The following is an 8,946-nucleotide window of genomic DNA, read 5'->3' on the forward strand; positions in this document are numbered from 1 at the left end:
TGGAGAAGTCAATGTCATGTGAGCCTACTGAATTATAAGTCATCTGCCACGGCCGAGGTGTTGGTCCTACCGTGTTTTAGGTCTGCATTCTGTTCACGAATGAGGTCCGAGACATGTCGTATGGTTTCTCCAATGTAACTACTACCACAGAGGCAACTTAGTTTATAGACACCAGGATACTGTATGTCCGGAATCACATCTTTTACAGACGGAACCAGATCACGGATTTTATGTTATGTGTTGAAACGGACCTGGATCTTGTGTTCATTCAAGATTTTGGAGATCTTTTTTGTGATCCCCGCAATGTAGGGCAAAGTGATGGTTTTGAAAGGCTCCTCAAAAGGGTCCTTCTTCATGGTTGCAGTGATAGCTTTGCGGATTGTGTAGTCAGAGTAACCATTAGCCTTAAGAGCTTGGTGTACGTGCTTTAGTTCACTGGCTATGTGTTCCTGGTCGGATATGCATTGGGCTCTATGGTGCAGAGTCTTGATGAGGGAATTCTTCTGGGATGGATGGTGGTGGGAATCCTGTTTCAGGTAAGCATCCATATGGGTAGCTTTCCCCTAGACAGAGTGGCTCATTGAACCATCTATTTTTTTTACCAATTCCACTTTACAGTAAAATTGTAGACACGGCACAATATATATTTCTGAATCTTTATTTTTACCAACATTTAAAAAAATATTCTCCCTTAAGTCAAAATTCTGAAATATTGGATTTTTTACAAAGCCTTGTGAATTCACCTTGTATCTGAACAAGTTCAATTTGTGCAAATATATTTTTTCAAACGTATAAAAAAAAAAACTGCTTAAAACTATCAGCTCTATGTTTTCAAGTCAATACAGTTTGGGTAGTGAATAAATTATAGTCTAAATAAGCTACACATGACGAATTGTAGGCAATTATAGTTATAATCAAAGACATTTTTAAACAATCACGTGGTCCCTGTAGTCGCCGTTAGAGACACAAAATATGCTTGAAAACAGTTTATCAACATATATGAATACATTTATTCTAATAAGCAGAGTTAATTTCCTATTTATGGCATGCCAGTTACGTGTCAGTTTTCGATATCAACATCACCTGACACGTGGAGCGATTTAATTGTTTCATCTCCCCACTGGGCATCCTCTCGGATGACCACCTCGCCGCCCATCGGCATCACTCGCCCCCGTCGCGCCCTCCACCGTCACCCTCAACTCCACCCGCGGTGTTTTCAACACTGCCTGGTTGGGCACTGGAACGGTATCCCAGACAGTGCCGGATTAAGCTCGTGCGGGTCCTGTGGCATGTATTATAAAGGTGCCCAAAATAAAATAAAAAAAACACAATTATTAAAACGTAAAGTTTACACATCTACCGGGTCTCCACTTGACTTTGTATTGTCTCGGAAGTCCACCCACACCTCCACTTCCACAAACTGCTGGGAGTTGCCTCGCTCTGCCTCACAGTCAGAATTCTCCTCCTGCTTCACGTTGCCTCCATCGATGTGAAGGTCCCATTTTGGAGTTGAATCTTCATCTTCACATTTCACCTTCACTTCTTCGCTCTTCACTTCTTCACATTTCACCATCACTTCTTCCCTCTTCACCATCACTTCTTCCCTCTTCACCATCACCTCTACATATTTCACCTCGATACCTTTAAAAGTGTCCAAGCTGGGATTTTCTTCCGGTTCTTGTTTAATGAGGGATGGGCTCATTGCGGCACTTTGACTTTCACAAGCTGATTTCAGACTCCACTCCTTGTGGATCTTCTGATGCTTCTGTGTTCTCTGGTGTACTTGAAGATGTTGTTGCTGTGAAAACGTTATCCCGCACAGAGTGCACCTGAAGGGTTTCTCTCCTGTGTGTGTTCTCAAGTGTGTTACAAGAGTAGATGACTGTGCAAACGCCTTCCCACACACACTGCACTTGAAGGGGTTCTCTCCCGTGTGTGTTCTCTGGTGTGTTACAAGAGTAGATGACTGTGCAAACGCCTTCCCACACACACTGCACTTGAAGGGTTTATCTCCTGTGTGTTCTCTGGTGTATTACAAGAGCAGATGAACGTGGAAACGCCTTCCCACACACACTGCACTTGAAGGGTTTCTCTCCCGTGTGTGTTCTCTGGTGGTCTACAAGAGTAGATGAATGTGCAAACGCCTTCCCACACACACTGCACCTGAAGGGTTTCTCTCCTGTGTGTGTTCTTTGGTGTGTTACAAGATTATATGAATGTGCAAACGCCTTCCCACACACACTGCACTTGAAGGGTTTCTCTCCTGTGTGAGTTCTCTCGTGCCGTGTGAAATCTCCAGTACGATCCGTGCTGTATGCACACCGGTCGCATTGTTGACTTGTCCTACCGAGCTGCGCTGAGCGCATTTGCTCCATCAGACCAATTCTGTGGAGGAAGCGTCAGAGGAAGCGTCAGCTGCAGACAGAAAAAAATAATATCCACACCATCTACACGTCAGTATCGAGGCACAGAGGAATGCATATATAGTCACATGTGACTTACACGTCTATACTTCAAAATGAATACTCACCAAAAACTCCGAGCACAAAAGGAATATTTATGAGCGCTAAATTCAGCTGACATAGCAAAGGGTGTTGAAAACAATACTATTTGTGTTAGGCAGAAATGCATAAATTAATGTTCAATCGCAACTTAGAGGTGTGAATCCAGGCTCAGATGTCCTTAAATGCTGGGATGAACAGTTCCGACTTCAGCTGCACGTGCGTGCTGTGTTAACTTCCTGTTCCATTCTTATAAAGAGTTCCAGAGGAAAACAAAAAATAACTATTATGATATAACCTCCGTGTTCAACAGAGTTAATAGACGTTACTGCAAACACAAACTGTACACTGTCACTGGGTAAACAGGCAGTGGCGTGTCTAGAATCATGCCTGGCCACCTTCATCTGCTTGGCATGAATGCTTCCTCACTCCACCAAATAATTGAGGATCAACGAACATAGCCGAGGCTAACTGAAGTTTGCGTGTCTCTCTCCGTGGTGAGATGTTAACTACCTCACCTGGTATACAGGAAGTATACCAGGCCGATAGACATTGACACACGTATTCTTGTTTCTTTCAGTAAAGTTACGTAGATAGAAAATAACAATAATTGATAATACAATTAGATTAAATAAAGACCACTTGTGTTGCGATCAAAACGACATGAGTTTTTTTGCTTTATTTACATTTATTTTTCTTGTTATTTTCATTTAATTTTCTATCTACGTGACTTTACCGAAAGAACCAAGAATATTCATTCCTGCAGTCACCAAAGTTTTAAGTCTAAACATTCACACACGTTGACAAAGCCTCACCTTGTGTTGTTGTGGGCAGGTCGCTTCTGATAACAAGAGCGGTATAGCAGCTCAAGCGGGCTTGGCCTGGTGAAAAAAATAAAAACTGCGTGAATATTGACAATAAAACAAAGTTACAAAGTGGCGAGCCGGGTGAAGACAAATTAAACTTAAGCGAGATTATTAAAGTGAATGCAATCAGGCGAGGGCAGGAGGCAAGGCCCCGCGTGGCTAGGCCCCGCGTTGTAAAGTTTCAACATGGACATCGATTCCCATGCTCGCTGCTACTCAACTGACATCCCTACGAGAGAGAGGCTCTACCTTGGTAAACAACAACAACAACCACCACCACAACGACCACCACCACAACGATGAGAATTTCTCACCTCGGATTTCAGTGCAAGCGCGCACACGGCAGCTTCCTGTTGCCTCGCGACAGCAGGAAGTAGTATGACGTCACTTCCCTCCCACGAGCGACTCTTTAACTGAATAAATTATGTTAATGAGGTCGGCCCATATGTCGAGGGATGGGGGCGTGGGCGCCGAACCCATCGCAATAAACTCGCAACGGCTTTAACGGACACATTATGTTAATGAGCCACCAGCCACTGGGCGTAGCTTTGCCCAAATAAGGATTGCCACTGGAACGATATCGGCAGTGACACGGGCGGAGGTGACGTCACGCTCAAGAGCGCGGTGGACGGGGGAGGGGTGAATACCTTGGTGACATGACGTCCTAGCGAGGTACACCTCCCCCTGGCGTTTCACGCCGATGACGTAATGCAGAGTGGTGACGTCACACAGTTGGAGTTTAAGTTGATTTAGATTCATTTTCCATTGCTTCCTCCCTTGGGTGTGTGAGCTCAGCAACAACAACGTGGACATTATTGTGTATACACTGTGTGTGTGTACACTGTGTGTGTGTACACTGTGTGTATACACTGTGTCACTGTGTGTCGCTGTGTGTGTCATTGTGTCACTGTGTGCGTGTCACTGTGTGTCAGTGTGCTTGTCACTATGTCACTGTGTGTGTACACTCTGTGTGTATATATACACTGTGTGTGTACCCTGTGTGCGTACACTGGGTGTATCCACTGTGTGTACACCGTGTGTACACTGTGTGTGTACACTGTGTATACCCTGTGTGTGTGTACACTGTGTGTGTACACTGTGTATACACTGTGTGTGTACACTGCGTGTGTGTACACTGTGTGTACACTGTGTGTATACACTGTGTGTGTACACTGCGTGTTTGTACACTGTGTGTGTGTACACTGTGTGTGTACATTGTGTGTGTACACTGTGTGTGTACAGTTTGTGTACACTGTGTGTGCACACTGTGTATGTACAGTGTGTGTACACTGTGTACACTATTTGTATACACTGTGTGTACAGTTTGTATACACTGTGTGTGTGTACACTGTGTGTGTACACTGTGTGTGTCACTGTGTGTCGCTGTGTGTCACTGTGTGTGTCACTGTGTGTATGTGTCACTGTGTGTGTGTACACTGTGTACCCGGTGTGTACACTATGTGTGTACACTGTATGTTTGTACACTGTGTGTACAGTGTGTGTACACTGTGTGTGTGTACACTGTGTGTACACTGTGTGTGTACACTGTGTGTGTACACTGTGTATACACTGTGTGTACCCTGTGTGTGTACACTGTGTGTGTGCACTGTGCGTGTGTGTACACTGTGTGTACACTGTGTATACACTGTGTGTGTACACTGTGTACAGACACTGTGTGTGTACACTGTGTGTTCACTGTGTGTGTACACTGTGTATACACTGTGTGTGTACACTGTGTGTGTACACTGTGTGTGTGTACACTTTGTGTATACAGTGTGTGTACACTGTGTGTACACTCTGTGTACACACTGTGTACACTGTGTGTGTGTACACTGTCTGTGTACACTGTCTGTACATTGTGTGTACACTGTGTATAAACTGTGTGTACATTGTGTGTGTACACTGTGTGTGTGTTCACTGTTTGTGTCCGCATTGAACCGAACCCCCGGCAAGGCCATCTACTTAATGACGAGAGAAAATTCACACGAAATGTCCTTTTCAATGAAGTCTTCCAGATGTAAATTGAAACAAGCTTTTAATGAAGAAATACAAATTATCTAATTCAAAACACAACACAATTCAAAGATGTTTCATTTTAAAACTTCAAAACAGAGCATGGGGTACTTGCGTGAATGCGTCCTTCGTGTGCAAATGTTGTGACTTTTCTGGCCTGAAGGCCGTCAATGTGTTGGACCATTAAATGGTGCACAGCGTCTCAACAACAGCAGTGGGGTTTGCTTCAACCGATAGGTAACGAACATCCAGACGTTAATCAGCAAGGAGCATTTCTAGTCCCAGTTAGACAAAATCTACGTCAACACGTAACACAAAACTACAATTCGTGTTGTAGAGAATGTACCTCCTCCTATACGTGTAACCTTTAAGTGGTATACCTTGTAACTGATGAATGATCTGAGCGTACTACCTATTTCAAAGACAATGAGTTGCTCCAGATGCTTCGTGGAACCACAAAAACACCGTTTGACCTGTATCACAAGAACAACGGGTCTCACCTGAGTTCTCTGTACAGGTTACTTCCAAACACACACACACTTTGTCCTAACATCACTTATTCAATGTTTGACCCTTACAGATCAAATGTTACAAGTATGCACAAAACCAGACAAGTATACATTCTAAATTATTGACAGGCATATTAACATTGAATTACTGCAGCGAAATATACTGCATCACATTACATCGTATTAACAAGCTTTGAAAAAAAAGTTGCAGTCTGCTTCAGAGTGTATGTAAAACATACTATTGTGTCATTCAAAACGAGGCCATTGCATGCTGGCGTCTGAGTGAAAATGTAGCAAATTCTAAACATTACCTACAAACTACACAACTGAGATGACACATCAATCATCGCCCCCTACTGACAGGCTCTTGTCCACATGCAGGCCGGTGCAGGGCCACCACCTTGTGCCACACAGGGGCAGCTGCTACTTGGGGATGCTCTTCGAGTGTTTCAGACGAGGTACGACACAAAACTCCGAGTTGCTGAGGTGGTTAAGCAAGCACCATGAATGCTTGGGAGCTTATTGGCTCTTGCTCCTGGTTAGAGATCTACCCAACCCACGGGCCCACAAAGACTGGCCACCCTTACTCTGCAGGATGAACCTAAGAAATGAGTGTTCAACTTCACGTTCTAATCATTAAAGGCCTGTGACAAAGGTGCATCTATTGTAGCGACATCGTCTTTGGCTTACACATCTACCGGGTCTCCACTTGACTTTGTATTGTCTAGGAGCAAGTCCACCCACACCTCCACTTCCACAAACTTCTGGGAGTTGCCTCGCTCTGCCTCAGTCAGAATTCTCCTCCTGCTTCACGATGTGAAGGTCCCATTTTGGAGTTGAATCTTCATCTTCACATTTTACCTTCACTTCTTCGCTCATCACTTCTTCACATTTCACCTTCACCTCTTCATATTTCAGCTTCACCTCTTCATATTTCACCTTTATACCTTAAAAGTGTCTAAGCTGGGATTTTCGTCCGGTTCTTGTTTCATGAGGGATGGGCTCATTGCGGCACTTTGACGTTCACAAGCTGATTTCAGACTCCACTCCTTGTGGATCTTCTGATGCTTCTGTGTTCTCTGGTGTACTTGAAGATTTGATGAATGTGCAAATGCCTTCACGCACACACTGCACTTGAAGGGTTTCTCTCCCGTGTGTGTTCTCTGGTGTACTTTAAGATGTGATGACTGTGCAAACGCTTTCCCGCACAGAGTGCACTTGAAGGGTTTCTCTCCCGTGTGTGTTCTCTGGTGTTTTTTAAGAGATGACCGTGAAAATGCCTTCCCACACACACTGCACTGGAAGGGTTTCTCTCCCGTGTGTGTTCTCTGGTGTAATACGAGATTATATGACTGTGTAAACGCCATCCCACACACACTGCACCTGAAGGGTTTCTCTCCCGTGTGTGTTCTCTGGTGTTTTACAAGAGCAGATGAATCTGAAAATGTCTTCCCACACACACTGCACTTGAAGGGTTTCTCTCCCGTGTGTGTTCTCTGGTGTACTTTAAGATGTGGTGACTGTGCAAACGCCTTCCCGCACAGAGTGCACCTGAAGGGTTTCTCTCCCGTGTGTGTTCTCTGGTGGGTCTGAAGAACTGATGGCCATGCAAATGCCTTGTTACACACAGTACATTTGAAGGGTTTCTCTCCTGTGTGACTTCTCTGGTGCCGTGTCAAATTTCCAGTCCGGTCCGTGCTGTATGCACGCTGGTCGCATTGTTGACTTGTCGTACCGAGCTGCGCTGAGTGCCTTTGCTCCATCAGACCAATTCTGCAGAGGAAGCGTCAGCTGCAGACAGAAAAAAATAATATCCACACCATCTACACGTCAGGCACAGAGGAATGCACACGTGACTTACACGTCTATACTTATTAATATATTCATGATGTAATGAAAAAGTTTCCCAAATTCATCAGATTTGATGAACGTGCAAACGCCTTCCCGCACAGAGTGCACCTGAAGGGTTTCTCTCCACAGGCTGTTATGGCACGCAATGAGAGGGCAAATGTCATTAATATGCCTGGAAGCCTTCATATCTTCCAAGATGAATGTTAACTCAAAACTCTAAGCACACAATTTCGGCTGTCTGACTAGAAAAGGAATATTAATGAGAGCTAAATTCAGCTGATATAGCAAAGGGTGTTGAAAACAATACTATTTGTGTTATGCAGAAATTAATGTTCAATCGCAACTTAGAGGTGTGAATCCAGGCTCAGATGTCCTTGAATGCTGGGATGAACAGTTCCGAATTCAGCTGCATGTGTGTGCTGTGTTCACCTCCTGCTTCCATTCTTATAAATCGTTCCAGAGGAAAACAAAAAAACTATTGTCTTGATATAACTTCCGTGTTCAACAGAGTTAATAGACTTTACTGCAAACACAAACTTGACACTGTCACACACTGCCATGAGTAAACAGGTGGTGGTGTGACCAGAACCATGCCTGGCCACCTTCATCTGCTCAGCATTAATTTTTCCTCACTCCACCAAGTAATGAATCGAGGATCAATCAACATAGCCGAGGCTATCCGTGTCTCTGTCTCTCTCTCCCCGTGGTGAAGGTGTTCCCCTCCACACATTCAGAGTCAACAGAGGCACGCGCTTAGCGTCTTTGACCGATAGATACATTGACAGACGTATTGTTGGTTCTTTCAGTAAAGTCACGTAGATAGAAAATAAAAATAACAGATTAAATTTAATAAGATAAAGACCACTTGTGTGGCAATCGAAACCTCGTGGGTTTTTTGCTTTATTTTCAATTTTTCATTTAATTTCATTTTAATTTTCTATCTACGTGACTTTACCGAAAGAACCAAGAATATTAATTCCTACAGTCACCAAAGTTTTAAGTCAAAACATTCACACACGTTGACAAAACCTCACCTTGTGTTGTTGTGGGCAGGTTGCTTCTGATGACAAGAGCGGTATAGCAGCTCAAGCGGGCTTGGCCTGGTGAAAAAGAAAATAAAAACTGCGTGAATATTTACAATAAAACAAAGTTACAAAGTGGCGAGCCGGGTGAAGACAAATTAAACTTAAGCGAGATAATTAAAGT

Source organism: Petromyzon marinus, unplaced genomic scaffold (assembly GCF_048934315.1).
Source record: "Petromyzon marinus isolate PM22_M1 ecotype Great Lakes invasive population unplaced genomic scaffold, UKy_Petmar_22M1.pri1.0 PM_G_Scaffold_14, whole genome shotgun sequence".
In the NCBI taxonomy this organism is placed as follows: Eukaryota; Metazoa; Chordata; class Hyperoartia; order Petromyzontiformes; family Petromyzontidae; genus Petromyzon; species Petromyzon marinus.